The sequence below is a fragment of the Petaurus breviceps genome, unplaced genomic scaffold, assembly GCF_028583685.1.
Source record: "Petaurus breviceps papuanus isolate PSGF00001 unplaced genomic scaffold, PetGlider_PUasm1.0 220, whole genome shotgun sequence".
NCBI classification, from domain to species: domain Eukaryota; kingdom Metazoa; phylum Chordata; class Mammalia; order Diprotodontia; family Petauridae; genus Petaurus; species Petaurus breviceps.
Genome location: NW_027185876.1, coordinates 13,742,580 through 13,759,526, shown reverse-complemented (window position 1 = coordinate 13,759,526; position 16,947 = coordinate 13,742,580).

Here is a 16,947-nt window from a genome sequence, read left to right as displayed (position 1 = left end):
TTTGCCATTTGAGTCAGTCTGTTTTTTAAGGTATTATTTTCTTCAGTCAGGCTGTTGACTCTCATTTCATAATTTTCTTGCATTGTTCTCATTTCTCTTCCCAATTTTTCCTCCACTTCTCTTATCTGCTTCTTAAGGTCCTCTATGGCCTGTAACCAGCTTGTATTTTCCTTTGAAGCTTATGGTGCAGGAGTTCTGACTTCACTGATTTCCTCCTGTTCCATGCCTTGCTCCTTCTTATCCCCAAAATAGGAGTGTAATGTTGGAATCTTCCGTCTGCTTTGTTTCCTTTGCCTGCTCATTTTGCCACTCAATGATTTGACTTTTGGGCTTTTTGCCACAGTAGGACTCTGCCGCCAGGCAGGGGAGTTTTCGTCCCAAAGGCTGGGTTTTTTTCAGCTGCCGGAGGTATTAGATGGGTGCCCTCTCTGAGGTCTCTACACGCTCTGGCAAGCTGGACACACACCCCAGGACCTCCACCCTAGACTGCAATCCAGATCCAAGCAGGTTAAAGCAAGAGCGATTACCCCTCAGACTGGTGCTTGGTCCCCCTACACTCTGCAGGCCAGGAGCTGAAGGCGCCACGTGGCACTGGCAGGCTGTGCCAGCGTCTCAGCGGTTTCTCGCCCCGGGGGTAAAAGCCACGCACTCCCACTTACTTGGTCCCAAAGTCCAGACTGCACTGGGCTCTCACCTTGTCCTTCGCATCTATGTATTGATAAATCTGGAAACGGCCACAGCTGCTGCTGATCTGGAGTCCCTCTGGCTGGCGGCTGGTCAGGCCCGCCCTGGGGCTAAAGCCTCCGCGTGGTGCTGGGCTCGGCTCCCAGAGCGTTGCGCTGGCCGATTCCTGCCGGCCTGCCGGGCTGTTCTCAGGGGGAGGTTAGCTTCTCTATGTCATTTTGTGGGTTCTGCAGCTCCAAAGTTTGTTTAGAGTCCCCAGGAGCAGAATTCTGAAGACACAAAGAGAAATTATTCAAAGGAGGAAGAAAACACATGAATTGTCTGAAGGAAAGAAAATACAGATGGGCAAGCAACTCACCAACCAAGTTAGACTTTTAAAAGATGCATGCAGAAGTTGGAGGCAAGGGCTAGTAACCTAGTGTCCATCAAGCTATTGGTCAATATGCCAGGCATTGTATTAGGAGACAGCACACAAAAGCATGCCATGGTCCTATAAAAATGGGATGAAGACTATTAATGCTCAGAAGAAGCTGAGGCTGGCAGGAAAAGTTAAGGACAACAAAAAAAATAAGTATTCCAGGGTCTGTTGAGTTTTTTTAATTCTATTAGGGGACGTAGAGAGATGGTATAGTGTGGAGTGGGGGGAAATAGGGGAGGGAAGAAATAGGGGGCCACCAAACCATAAATAAAGATCCCTGCTGGTCACGTAATGACTTACTTTTCAAATGCAACATTACCTATGTTTTATCATATTTTTATTTCTTTTGTTAAATTTCCCAATTACATTTTAATCTGATTTGGGTTGCACTCAAGAGTGTTGTGGATTGCCCGTGGCCCACATGCCTTGTGTCTGACCCCTCTGGTGTAGAGAGGCTGGAGAAGTGGCCTTGAGGCCAGGAAGACTTGTGTTTGAGTTCTGTCTCTGACAAAATGGTTTTGACCCCCAGCAAGTTACTTAAACTCTCAATCTTCTAAGCAACTTTCTGAGATTGTATATCGGAGAGAAGGTACTAACCTGTATTAGTAGAAGGAGTTTCCTCATTTTGCTGTTCCCTTATTAGTGAACTCACCAAATTAGTCTCTATTCCTATGGAATAAAGGAAGGGTGGAGCCAAGATGGTCAAGTAGCAAGAAGTAGAGAGAATGCTCCCTCCCCACCCCCAATTCAAACTCCTCCAAACAGATTTAGAAAATCTGCCAGATTGAATCCTGCTCAGGAAATCCAAGAAAAAGCAGTGAGTCATTTGTTCAGCCTAGTTTGGCATAGGGAGATAGACAGAGTGGTCTGCTGATACTGGGAATGGAGTCTGGTCAGGAATTTAGAAGTCCAGACCCAAGGACTGTGCCAAAAGCAAATGAGGACCTAGACCCATACTGGAACAAGTACCAACTGGCAGCTTTATTGGTCACAGACCCTGGGCATAGAGAGGAGGGGGCCTGCACGTAGGTGTAATCCAGGTTGGGAAGCAATTGCAAACTCTGGTCTGTGTGCCTAGCAAGAAGCAAGTTCAGAAGCAAGTACAAGCTGTGTGGTTCTGACCCCAAGAGTGAAGAGGGCTCTCAGTTCTAGCTTCTATCCCCATGTGACGTCTACAAAGGAAGAACAAAGGTGGAGTATCAAACCAAAAGGAAACCCACAGTTCTGTCACTCTGAACCAACAGAGCTTTCTAGATGGCCGATAGAGTTTGAGTACAGCAGCAGTCTACTGTTGCTCAGATGCAAACCAAGGTCAAGAACTTGTAGGGCTCAGGCCAAGGGAGCAGTAAATCAGACTTTGCCCTGGCTCCTACCTCTTTGAGAACAGGAAAGCTTGCACGTCTCTAGTCTGAGCTGTCCCTGAGAGCCTGGAATAAGGCTACTTAATGCACCAATAAAACATTATCAGGACCAGCCTAGATCTTCCTTCCAGAAGTGTAAAGAGCATGACCCTTCTGAAATCAGAAAGAAGAATGAACTAACAAAAAAAGAAACCCACCATAAAAGGCAGAGAAGACACAAAACTCAGAAGAAGACAATGATTTGAAAACAACTATAAGCAAAGCCTCAAAGGAAAATACAACTTGGAGATATATTCAAGTAGAATCCCTAGAAGTGATGAAGCAAGAGTTTCTTAAAGGAATTTACATTTTTGGGATGGCTAGGTGGCCCAGTGAATAGAGCACTGGCCCTGGAGTCAGGAGGACCTGAGTTCAAATCGGGCCTCAGACACTTAACACAAAAACTAGCTTGTGACCTTGGTCAAGTCAGTTAACCCCAATTGCCCTCCAAAAAAAAAAAGAATTTATTTTTTTTTAATAAATGAAATGAGAGCCCTGGAGGAAAAAATGGAAAAATTAGAGCTGTAGTAGAAAGAATTGGAAAGAGAATTAACAGCTTGATAAAAGAGGTACAAAAACTTGCTAAACCAACACATCCCTGAAAATTAGAATGGAACAAATAAAAGCCAATGACTCCATGAAGTAACAATAAGTATTAAACAAAAGTCAAGAGATTAAAAAATAGAATAAAATATAATGTATTTCATATAAAAAACAACTGACCTTGAAAATGGACCGAGAAAAGAAATTTAAGAAGCATTTCACTACCTAAATATCATGACAAAAAAAAGATCAGTCATCATAATTAAAAAATTTTTTAAAAATAAAACTGCCAAGATATTTTGGAACCTTAGGGTAGAGTAGAAATAGAAACAATCCATTGGTTACCTCTGAAAAGAAATCTCAAAATGAAAATTCCCAGGAACATAACAACCAGTGTCCAGGTCTAAGAAAAAATACTGAAATCAATCAGAAAAAAAGAATTAAAGTGCCAAGGTATCACAGTTCTAATTACACACAATTTAGTAGGCTCATATTTGAGCAGAGAGCTTAGAGTACAATACTCTAAAAGTCAAAGGATATGGGTCTGTGGTCAACAATAACCTATTCAGTAAATTTTAGAATGGTCCTGTAGGGGAAAAAATGAATCTTTAATAAAATAGGAGACTTCTAAGCATTCCTGATGAAAGATCTGAACTATGTAGAAACTTTGAAGTTCAAATGCAGGAACTAAAAGAAATATAAAAGAGGAAATATGAATGAACAATGATAAAGAATGTAAAAAAGGCTAAATTGCTTATATTCTATTGTAGAGACATCAGTCATATGATGTCTCCAAATCCTATCACCATGGGGAGGCTAAGTGGCCCAGTAAATAGAGCACTGATCCTGGAGTCAGGAGGATCTGAGTTCAAATCCAGCCTCAGGCACTTAACACAAAATAATAGCCATTGTAACCTTGGGCAAGTCACTTAACCCCCATTGCCCTACCTTCCCCCCTCCAAAAAGCAAAAATAAAACACATAACAAATCCTATCATTGTAAAGGGTCAAAGAGTCTAACTAAACAGAAAGGCTGAGAATGATTCTCTTATGTCTTAATGGTCTTAAAAGAACAATGTGCATGTAGAAGTCTATACAAACTAGGAGGAAAGGGTAGGGGGAATGACTGATACTTAAACATCACTCTCATCTGAACTGGTCAAAGAATATATACACACAGTTGAGTGCAGAAAGACATTTTACTCAAGGAAGTAGGGTAGGATGGAAGAGAGAAAGAGAAATTAGAAAAAAAAAATATGAAGTAAGGGAGGGATTAGTCCTAAGCAAAACAAACTCTAAGGAAATACAAAAATATTTATAGCTCTTTTTGAGGTAACAAAGAATGGAAAACTTAGAAAGTAGTCATCGATTGGGGAATGGTTGAACATGTTTATAAATATGATGGAATACTATTGTGCTATCAAAAATGACAAAGGGGCTATTTTCAAAGAAACCTGGGGAGATTTGTATGAACTGATGCAGAGTGAAGTGAATCGAGCCAAGAGAGCAATGTGTACAATGATGACTAGAACAGTGGGCTAAATTTAGTTTATGAAAATTAATAGGACTAAAAGTAAAGCTGTTCCCTTGGGTTTCATAAGTAGAATATAAAGGAAGCGTCACTAGGCAGTGTTTTATCTGAAACATACCAGGATATTTTGTTGGAGTTCAAAATAAGTAAAAAATATAATATGACATCCAAAAAAAAAAGATTATATGATTTTATGTTGCATTAAGAGAGGAATAGCTTCTAGGAAAAGGAGGTAGCAGTCCTCCATACTCTTCCCTGCTCAGAACACATGCAGAGTATTGTATTGTAGGGAGGATATTGACAAGCTAGAGATTTTTCAGAGAGGGTGACCAGAAGGGTTGTGTGAAGGATCTCAAGTTTCTTCCAAATGAGAATCACTTGAAGGAAGTGAGAATGTTTCTCTTAGAGAAAAAAAGGCTCAAGGGAGCATGATAGTCCTTTTCAAGTATGAGACAAGTTGTCATGGAGTCTCCTTGATCGAGGAGGGGAGATCCAAGAACAATTTTATCTTTGTAACATCCTCCACTATTCCCTCTTCTCTCCTCTGCTACTGTCACCCTCTTGTGGACCCTCATCTCCTCACTCCTGGATCTTTGCAATATCATGCTGGTGGGTCTGCCTGCTTCATTTTTGTCTCTCTTCAATCCAATTTGTCCTCCATCCTGCCACCAAAGTGAATAAAGCCCAAAGTGGGATCATAGGGAATTGAACACAACTGAATGACATCAACAAAAATCAAATATTAAGCCCTTTGTTTGGCATTCAAAGCCCTTCATAACTTAGCACTTCAACTTTTCCAGTCTTCTTACATCTTGTTTCCTGACATGTGCTCTTTTTTCAGTGACTCTGGCCTCCTTGCTGTTCTACAAACAAGACACGCTCTCAGTTCTAGACAATTTTTTTTCTGCCTGTCCCATATGCATATCTCCCTCTCTATCTTCACCTCTTGCTTTCCCTGGATTCCTTTAAGTTCCAACTAAAATCCCATCTTCTATAGAAAGCCTTTCCCAACCCCTCTCAATTCTACTGCCTTCCTATTTACCCTGTGTATAACTTGTTTGTATATATCTGTTTGCTTGTTGTCTCCCCTATTAGATTGGTATATCCTTGAGGGAAGAGTCTGCGCTTTGCCTCTTTTAGCATCCCAAGTTTTTAGCACAACACTTGGTACATAGTAGGTACTTAAAACATTTATTGACTGGTGGGTGATGGTGGAAATTATAAAGAAGGCATCCCAATTTGAGCAGGATTTTGACAAACTGCACAGAGTCTAAGAGGAAGACAACCAAGAGAAGGGCCTTGCTTCGTGGCATGTAAGGGTGATTTAAAGGAACTAGAGGGTGATTAGTCTGGAGAAAAGGAGGCTCAAAGAGGCCGTGATAGCTATCTTCCAATGTTTGAAGGTCTGTCAGCTGGAGAAAAGATTAGACTTGGTCCTTATTAACTTATTTTGGCAGCTACATCGCACTACTAACACATGTTTGAGCTTGCAGTCCATGAAACCTCCAAGATATTTTTCAGAATAACTTCTGTCTACTCATGCCTCTCCCATTTTGTACTTGTAAAGATGATTTTTTTTGTACCTATGCCAAGAGTTTACATTTATCCCCATGGAATTTCATCTTAATAGAGGTAACTTAATACTTTTCAGGCCTTAAGGCCTTCTAGGTCCTTAAGTGTGAACTTTTGACCGAATTCAAATTTCACAGAACAAATCCTTTTATTAAAAGGATTTAGAAGGCCATAATGTGCCCTCAAGGCCCTCCAGGCCTCAGGCTCCCCACTTTCTCAAGCCTGTAAGATCCTTTTACTTGCTGGTCTTGTCATCCAGTATGTTAACTATTCCTCCCAGCTTTGTGTCATGTGAAAAATTGGTGACCACACCATCTATGCCTTCATCCAGGTTATTGATAAAAGAAAAAGTTTATCATCACAGGGATACTCCCCTACCCTAAAGATCTCCTTCCATATTGACACTGAACCATTAAAAGTTACTTTATGAGTCCGGTCATCCAACTGGTTGTAAACCCTTCTGATTGTATTATCATTTAACCCATCATTCCATCTTCGATTTAGTCATAACATCAGGGTCTCAGCCTTTGAATCTAAACAGTGTCTTACTTGCTGAAATTCCCCATTTAGAGGCTAGGTAACCTTGCTTCCAGGTATACATAATGGAAAAGCCCTGCTTCCTGACTCAAAACATCCAGAATGTTTCCTTTCTCTTTATAATGTGGTAAATTAAGGTTTTTCATCTGCTAGCTGAGTCAGAACCCATTATGGATATAGTAGGTTTCCACAGGTCCAGCTCAACCTCTTGCCATCCTGGCTGCATTCAAGTGAGGAGGATGAACTCCTGAAAGCATTTGACTGGGGTAGAGCCCTCAGGCCCTGTCTCACTCAGCCACCAGGAAACCATTGTGAATGTGACCTTCTCCATAAGCCTCTGTTTGGGATGGATTGGTTTTGTATTCCTTTCTTTGGTACGTTTGTCGTGTGATATTGTGTAAGATTCATATTATAGTTTGCTTGCAGCCAGAACAGGTGAGATACAACAACTTATGGCATCTAACCCAGCAATGAAGTGACCTGAGAGCTGACACTGTGCCCTGTAAGCAAGGAGTCGCTCATCCAATGGCCCTGGCACATTCAGAAATGAACTTGGTGGGGGAAAGCTCTGTCACAATTGCTTTAATTTGAATCCACTCTTACCAGGGGCTGAGATGGAAGGGATGGGGAGTATATCCGGGGAGGGAAGTGCTTTGTATTTCTGCTCTTCCTATATCATCAGAGTAAATATCTTTTTGTAGAAGCTAATTGGTGTAATTGGTGATATTGATGGTGGGGGCGCACATCACTGGGCCAAGTAATGATCTCAGGGAGGTACTGACTATAACTGGAGAGATCACACCAGAGGAGGGCTTGAGCTTACAGCTTCAGAGAAAAACCTATTGCCCCTCAGAGATACCCCCAGAGCCCTGAGGAGGAGATGTCTCTCAGCCCTTCCCTAGGAGCCCTCCTTGCCAAGAGTGCTTATGTGAGCTGCAGAAGGTAGGCAAGTCCTGAGAGTCACCATATAGCCAATGGAGAGGTGGGGGTAGTCTGCCCCCTAGTGGCTACAAGTGGTCGTGGCTGGAACTTCAGCTCCAGGGCCCTGAGTTCTCGAGGCTTGGGGAGAGACTGCAGAGGCAGAAGGGATTGGCTCAGGGAGCTGCGTGGCCCTGAAACCCGTCTTCCCCTGGCAGAACCATTACAATCTAGTGCCTGTTGGCTTTGTGCTCAGCACTGTGCTAGGTAGGCTCTGTAAGGAAAGTACAAATTAATTGAGAAGCTTGGATCATCAATTTAGAACTGCAAGAGACCCTGTAGAATACAGTAGACATGCAGTGCTCTCGTTTTTCATGTGAAGAAACTGGGGGCTAGAAAGTGAATCGACTTGACCAAGGTCATATAGAGAAGGAGATGGGCTCCAGGTGGTTCCCCTCCATCATTAGAAGGTAGTAGGGCAGAGTTTAGAATGTCTTACTCATTTTAGATGTTATCCCCCAGGTCCAATTAACTTTCCTCTTCTCCTTCCCCCCATTCTAGGGTGTTCTTGCTAATGTTTAAAAACCAGAATTCTGGGGGGGGAAATTGCACATTTCATACTTTTCAGTTTAATCTGCATTATTAACATTTTCTTCATAGTTTTCTTAAGTATAAATAATCAAGAAAACAATAAATCAAGTCTTTACTGTGGCATTTGTTAATTTCTCAGGTGTTGATGCCCACTCTGAAAGTTTAACAATCAGCTCTCCTGAGACAGAATGAGCTGTCTCCAACACACCCCTGTACTGTCACAGAATCTGGGGACTTACATAGAAATCACAGTCCACTAAACCCCAGGCCTTTTTCATATGAACTGCTGTCTAAATGTGTCTCTCCTATCTTGTAGTTGTATCATTGATATAATCGGTTGATATGATAGTTGTATAAGTGATATTTCAAATACCATCTTTTTTATTTACATTAATCCTTATTAAAGGTACACAAGGCTCAGCTGCCTCAAACCCCAAAATGGGCTCCAGTCCTCAGACTTCTTGGCAGCTGCTTCTCCCAAACTTTCAAAGGTCACGTCATAATTCTCCCCAATATTCCTTCACCAAAGGCCAAGATACAGACAACAGAGACATAACAAAAGCAGGTTAATGTGATCATGGCCCACAAGGTGCATGCCTGGGTAGAGAGAGAGGCCCAAAGCCTCTCTCCACATTCAGAGGCTTACAGTATTTCACTGTCCTTACTCAAACACAAGCAAGGAGAGGTCATTTTGGTCAGTTCCCACAGTTCCAACTTAGGAATTAATCAAACTCATCAGCCTCCTGTAATGGGAATGCAAATTTGGAAGATCTTCCCTGCCCCTAGGCTAAAGTGCACCTGAAGCCTGGGGAGGGAGGCTTGTTTTTCAGTAGATACTTTTTGATTGGCCAGTGGGTCCAAAAGGTTGTTACATTCTCTGAGCCAGGAGAAGGCTATATAAGCCCTGATGTGAGGCTTTGTTTTGGGGGCTCACTTTGATAAGTGTTCTGTGATTTGATCTGTATTCTGGGAAGCCGTTGTCCAGGCCCCCCCTCCCCTCCCCCCCGGCTTTGAAAAACCCAGATGTGGAAACCCAGATGTTGACTGGGTATGGATGTAATGGTTGGACGGTTTGGAAATCTGTCTACTTGATCTGTTTCTGTCTTGATAATTCTGCCTGTATACTTTGAAGTTCGGGGTGCTGACATTTTTTCCCCTGAACAAGGTAAACGATATATGTCTGACTGATTAAAGTAAGCTTGTTAACCCATTTTGAGTTGCTTTCCTTTATCAAAGCAGATCCAAGAACCTGTATGGGCAGCCACCCTGAGGACGCTTGGGGTGCTTGCCGCTACACCTCCTTAGGAAGTAAAGCAACAAAAACATGCAGCAGATATTTTAAGGAGCTCTGCAGTGGAGAGTCAGGCTCCTCTACTCCATATTATCAGGCATTGCCAGAAGCAGCCTCCACTCCAGCCTCCCCATGGAGGACTAAATCAGACAGACCAGGCTACTCATGCTCAGTACCAGAGGCCCATTACCTGCAGAATCATAGAACGTTGGTGTTAGAAGGAATGTCAGTGGAAAGCTAGCCAGACTCAAAGCTAAGAAATAATCTCAACCACAACACATCTGACAAGTACTCATCCAGCTTGGCTTGAAGCCAGTGTCAAGATATTAGGAGACACCCTGTTTTCCAGAGCTAAGGCCCAGAAAGCAAGCCATGCCCAAAGCTTGGCACAACAACAATCCCTTGCACTCACTCTCTGGATGATCGCACTCTGGCAAAATGTAATGCCTTGAAGAGCACCAGGTGTTCACTGAGGGATTTAGGATTTTCATATTAATCAATAACCATTTAAATTTGTTGGAGTTCCCTTGTTTCCCGGGAGATTCTGGCCCAAGAGCTATCGCTACAGCCAACATGCTGTAGCAAAAAGCCATCAGTCTCATCTCCTGACACTCTGAACAATTCCTGTGCCTGTAACTGTTAAGTGAACTGAACCAGGACTGCATTTCTGTTCCACCCAAGCTGACTCTGGTTCTGTATCCTGCTGAATGATCACAAGGTTCAATGACCCTTAAGACTTGAAATAATCAGCTTGGTGACTATTCCCACAGGACCCCAAAATGCCTATATTGTCCCCAAAATGCCTGCATGAATGGGCCTGCCTTGGGAACAGTTTACTGAAGACCTAAGAATGACTACATTTGGACTCACCTTTTCCGTGTTTTCATTCTTAAAAACCTCACCCCTGCCACAAGCCACAAAGCCCCTCTCTGAGGAAGACTTCAGTTTGCAAACCTGTTTTCCTCACTTTGAAATTAAACTCTTTGATTCCTAACTCTCCTGCCTCTAACCTGCTTTGTTTGGCTCCAGACATTCATAGGTTAGACATATGTTACAGTTTGGTTGACACACATCAATGAGGATGAGCCCAACACCTCTCCCTTTACTTTTTGTTTGCTTAAGTTCTTAGGAAATTTTTCTGACTTCAATAAACATTTAAGTACCTACTATGTGTCCTATGCTGTGCTAAACATTTGGGATACAAAAAGAGGGGAAACACAGACTCTGCCCTCTAGGATCTTCCGATCTAATGAGGGAGACAACAGGCAAACAAATATATATATAACAAGCTATACACAGGATAAATAGGAAATAATTAAGAGAGGGAAGGCAGTAGAATTAAGAGGGGTTTCAAAAGGCTTCCTATGGAAGATGGGATCTTAGCTGGGACTGAAAGGAATCCAGGGAAACCAGGAGGTGTGGATGAAGAGAGAGAGCATCCCAGGAATATGGGACAACCAGAAAAAAAAGTCTAGAGCTGAGAGATAGTTCTTGTTTGTAGAACAGCAAGGAGGCCAATGTCACTGAAAAAAAGAGTACATGTCAAGGAACAAGGTGTGAAAAGACTGGGAAAGTAGAAAGGGCTAAATTATGAAGGACTTTGAATGCCAGAGGGTTTAATATTTGGTTTTTGTTGTCGTTCAGTTATGTCCAACTCTGTGACCCCACTTTGGGGTTTACTTGGCAAAGATATTGGAGTGGCTTGCTATTTATCTTCTGTAGCTCATTTTTACAGATGAGGAAACTGAGGCAGATGGGGTTAAGTGACTTCTCCAGGGTCACACAGCTAGTATGTGTCTGAGGCCAGTTTTGAACTCATAGAGATGAGTCTTCCAGAGTCCAAGCCTAGTGTTCTATCCACTGCAAGACCTAACTGTGCCCTTTTGTATTTGGTCCTGAAAGCAATAGGGAGTCACTGGAGTTTCCTGAGTAGGGCGTGACATGACCAGACATGTGGTTTAGAAAAATCACTTTGGTGGCAGGATGGAGGATAAGTTAGATTGCGGAGAGATAAAAATGAGGCAGGCACACCCATCAGCAGGGTACTACAAAGGTCCAGGAGTGAGGAGATGAGGGCTCACATCAGGGTGGTGACAGTGTCAGAGGAGAAAAGAGGGAATAGTGGACAGATGTTACAAAGATGAAATTGTTCTTGTATCTCCTCTCCTGGACCAAGGAGACTCCATAACAGCTTTTCTGGTATTAGAAGAAGACTATCATGCTCCCTTGAGCCTTTTCTTCTCTAAGAGAAACATTCTCACTTCCTTTAAGTGATTTTCATTTGACCGAAACTGTGACCCTTCACACAACCCTTCTGGTTGCCTTCTCTGAATAATCTCTGGTTTGTCAATGTCCTCCCTACAATACAATACTCTGGATGTCTTCTGAGCAGGGCAGAGTACAATGGGCTACTACCTCCTTTTCCTAGATGCTATTCCTCTCTTAACACAACAAAAAATCACATTATCTTTTTGGGGGGGCATCATGTTACATTTTTTATTAATTTTGAATTTGTACTCCAACAAAACATCCTGGTATGTTTTAGATAAACCACTGCCTAGTAATGCTTCCTTATTTTTTACTTATGAAACTGATTTTTTTAACCCAAGGGAAGGTCTTTATTTTTAGTCCTATTAATTTTCCATTTCTTTTTTTTTTTTTTGCCTTTTTGGAGGGCAATTGGGGTTAAGTAACTTGCCCAAGGTTACACGGCTAGTATTTTTGTGTGGGTGTTAAGTGTCTCAGGCCGGAACTGAACTCGGGTAGTCCTGACTCCAGGGCCGGCGCTTTACTCACTGCGCCACCTAGCCGCCCCTTAGTCCTATTAATTTTCATCGGATTAAATTCAGTGTTTTAGTCATCACCGTATAAATTATTTTCTTGGCTCCATTCACTTCCCTGCATCAGCTCATACAAGAATCCCCAGGTTTCTTTGAAAATGGCCCCTTTATCATTTTTATAGCACAATAGTATTCCATCACATTTATAAACAATAATATGTTCATCCATTCCCCAGTCAATGGCTGCTTTCTAAAATTCTCATTCTTTGCTACCTGAAAAAGAACTATAAATCTTTTTATATATCCTTGTAGTTTGTCTTGCTTAGGACTGGTTCCTCCTTTAATCCATATTTTTTCTAACTTTTCCTTCTCCCTTCCCTCCTTATTCTACTTCCTGTTGAGTAAAATGCATTTTTGCACTCAGTTGTATGTGTACTTTTTCTTCTGTGTTTTGACCGGTTGAGATGAGAGGTTTAAGTATCAGTCATCCCCCCCTACCCCTTCCTCCTAGCTTGTGAAGACTTCTACATGCACAGTGTGATTATATGAGATAACTTTCCCTAAGCTTCCTCTCCCTTTCCTCCTCTAATATAGTTCTCTTCCCCTCCCTTTATATTCTTCTTTTAAGATCATCAAGACTAATTTTGATTACATTAAATGAAAAAGGTATTACAATAAAACAAAGTCAATGAAACCAAGATTAGAAGGGAAGCAGAAAGTTGGGAAACTATTTTTACAGTCAGTGTCTCTGATAAAGGCCTCATTTCTAAACTATATGGAGAATTGAATCAAATGTATAAGAATTCAAGTCATTTCCCAATTGATAAATGGTCAAAGGCTATGAACAGGCAGTTTTCAGATGAAGAAATTAAAACTGTCAATAGTCACATGAAAAATTGCTCTAAATCACTATTGATTAGAGAAATGCAAATTGAAAAACCCACAGATACCACTTCACACCTATCAGATTGGCTAATATGACAAAAAAGGAAAATTATAAATGTTGGAAAAGATGTGAGAAAACTGGAATACCGACACATTGTTGGTAGGGTTGTAAACTGATCTTGAGAACACTTTGAAACCATACCCAAAGGGTTATAAAACTGTGCATACACTTTGATCCAGCAATAGCACCACTAGGTCTATATCCCAAAAGGATCATAAAAAAGGGAAAAGGACTCACATGTACAAAAAATATTTATAGCAGATCTTTTTGGGGTGGCAAAGAATTGGAGATTTAGGGAATGATCATTAATTGGGGAATGACTGAGCAAATTGTGATATTTTGGATGTAATAGAATACTATTGTTCCATAAGAAATGATGAGCAGGAAGATTTCAGAAAAACCTGGAAAAACTTATATGAACTGATGCTGAGTGAAGTAAGAAGAACCAAGAGAACATTGTATATAGTAACAGCAACATTGTGGGAGGATCACCTTTGATAACTTAGCTCTCCTTAGCAATGTAATGATCCAAAAACCTCATGATGAAAAATGCTATCCACATCCAGAGAAAGAACTACAGAGAGTCTGAATGCAGTACAAAGCATTCTCTCTCTCTCTCTCTCTCTCTCTCTCTCTCTCTCTCTCTCTCTCTCTCATGGTTTTTCCTTTTTGTTCTGATTCTTCTTTCACAATGTGACTAATGTGCAAATATGTTTAATATGATCCTACATGTATAACCTATGTCTGATTGGATTCCATCTTGCAGAGGGAAGTGAGGAGAGAGGAGGAAAATTTGGAACTCGAAATCTTATGAAACTGAATGTTGAAAACTAAAAATAAATGAAAAAAAAGGGGGGGGGGGAAGATCATCAATACATTCCAGAATCATTCTAAGCCTTTCTGTTTAATTACACTTTGACCCTTCCTGGTGATAGAATTCAAAGGAATCATTTGCATTCTCTCCCTATAACAGAATGTAAGCAAGTTAGCCTTTTTCGCATCCTTTATCATTGTTCATTCATATTTACTTTTAATGTATTTCTTTTTTTTTTCTTTTTTTAAGCAATTGGGGTTAAGTAACTTGCTCAAGGTTACACGGCCAGTTTTGTGTGTGTGTGGGCAGGGGATGGGGGTGGGTGTTAAGTATCTGAGGCCAGAACTGATTCCAGGTCTTCCCAACTCTGGGGCCGGCGCTCTTACACACTGCACCACCTAGCCTCCCCTTTTAGTGTATTTCTTAACTCTTGTATTTGAACTTCAAAATTTCTCACACAGCTTATGTCTTGTCATCAGGAATGCTTGAAAGCCTTCCATTTTATTAAAGATTCCTATTTTTTTCCCTGTAGGATTATGCTCAGTTTTCTTAAGTAAGTTATTCTTGGCCAAAGGCCCTTATTCTTTGCCTTTTAGAGTATTGTATTCTAAACTCTGTCCAGTTATGATGATGGCTTCTAAATTGTGTGCGACTATAACTGTGATTCCCTGGCACTTCAGTTCTTTCTTTCTGACTGCTTATAGTATATTTTCTTTGACCTGTACACTCTGGATTTTGGCTATAATGTTCTTGAGAGTTTTCATTTTGAGATTTCTTTTAGGAGGTAACCAGTGGATTCTTTCTATTTCCATTTTACCCTATGGTTCCAAAAAATCTTGGTAGCTTTTTTTTTTTTTTGAATTATGGTGAATTGGCTCTTTTTTTTGGTCATGATGTTCAGGTAGTCAAATGATTATTAAATTTTTTTCTCCTTGGTCTGTTTTGAGGTCAGCTGTTTCTTCTATGAAATACTTTATATTTTCTTCTTCTTTTAATCTTTTGACTGTTTAATATTTATTGTTGCCTCATGTCTTCTATTTGTTCCATTTCAATTTTCAAGGAATCCGTTGCTTTAGCAAGATGTGTAACTTTTGTATCAAGCTGATCATTCCCTTTCCAGTTCCTTCTTTTATAAAAGTTTCATTTCTTTTCCATTTTTTTCCTCCAGTGCTCTCATTTTATTTATAAGAAACATTTGTAAACTTTAAAAAAAAAAAAAACCTCTTGTTTCATCACTTCTTGGGATCCTATTGAATTTGTGCTTTGGGGGGGCAGTCCCTGTGCTCAGGACTGCTCAATGCCTGGCCATACTCCATTCCTAGTGTCAGCAGACCTCTCTGCCTGTCTCCCTATGCCAAACTAGGCTGAATAAATGACTTAGACTGCTTTTTCTTGGATTTCCTGAGCAGGATTCAGTCTGGCAGATTTTCTAGATCTATTTGGAAGAGTTTGAGTTGGGAATGGGGGCAGGGGGTAGGGGTGGCGCTCTCTGTACTTGCCACTCTACCATCTTGGCTGCACCCTCATTCTTCTTTTTTTCCATAGAAATAAGGACTAAATTGGCAAGTTCACTAATAAGGGAACTCCAAAAGGAGGAAACTCCTTCTACTAATACAGGTTAGCACCTTCTCTGCAAAAATTTACCGTCTCAGAAAGTTGTTTAGAGCACTGAGAGTTTAAGTAAGTTTCCCAGGGTCAAAACCATTCTATGTCAGAGAAAGGACTTGGACCCAAGTCTACCTGGTTCTGAGGCCACTTCTCCACAGTATTCAGACACAAGGCCTGTGGGCCCCCTGCAATCCACAACACTCCTGAGTGCAGCCCAAATCAGGTTAAAATGTAATTGGGAAAATGTACGAAATGAATAAAAATGCAATAAAACATAGATAATGTTGCAGTTGAAAACTAAGTCATTATGTGACCAGCAGGGATCTTTGTTTGGTGGCCCCCTATTTCTATGTGAGTTTAACACCTCTACAATATACCACACCATCTTCACACCACACCATCTCTCTAAAGCCCCTAATATAGTTTAAAAAAAAAACAAAACAAACCAACAGGCCCTGGAATACTCCTTTTTTGTTGTCCTTAGCTTTCCTTGCCAGCCTTATCTTCTGAGCATTAGTAGTCCTCATACCATTTTTATAGGACCATGCATGGCAGACTTTTGTGTGTTCTCTGTATTCTCATCTCCTAATACAGTGCCTGGCATATTGACCAATAGCTGGATGAACCCTAGGTTACTAGCCTTTGCCTCCAACTTCTGTATGCATCTTTTAAAAGACAAACTTACTTGGTGAGTTATCTGTACATCTGTGTTTTCTTTCCTTCAGGCCATTCGTGTGTTTTCTTCCTCCTTTGAATTATTTCTCTTTGGGTCTTCAAAGTTCCATTCCTTTTGTCTTTCTTACTATTTTTGAGACATTTCTTTTTTCGAGATTCTATCTCCTCCATACTGGAAGTACAAAGGCCCGATCCCAGTAATAAGGAACCTGGTAGCTTCATCTTTCTCTGTTTTTCTGAGCTGTGCTGGTGCGTCCCCTCCTTGGGCAGCATGGTGGCCCTCCACTCCCAGGGAGACAGTGCAGACACACACTTGGCTTTAACCCTACTGCAACTCAGAACTCAAAATGGATCTCCAGTCTCTTCCCTCTCCACCCCCCCAGTATAGAGTAGTGAAAGCAAGCACCACCCCACCCCATCCATTCTAAAGAGCTTCCCATCTCACTCCACCTCTTGACTTTCCCTGGAGTATTTTGTCCTATTATTATGGATAACCTATAACTCTGGGCAACTGCAGGTCACTATTTCCAAGTACTCAGATCCAATGGTGTAATGGACAGAGACAATGAGGAAACTTGGGTTCTGATATGTCATAGATCTATAACCATGGGCAAATTACTGAGCTTATCTGAGCCTGCCT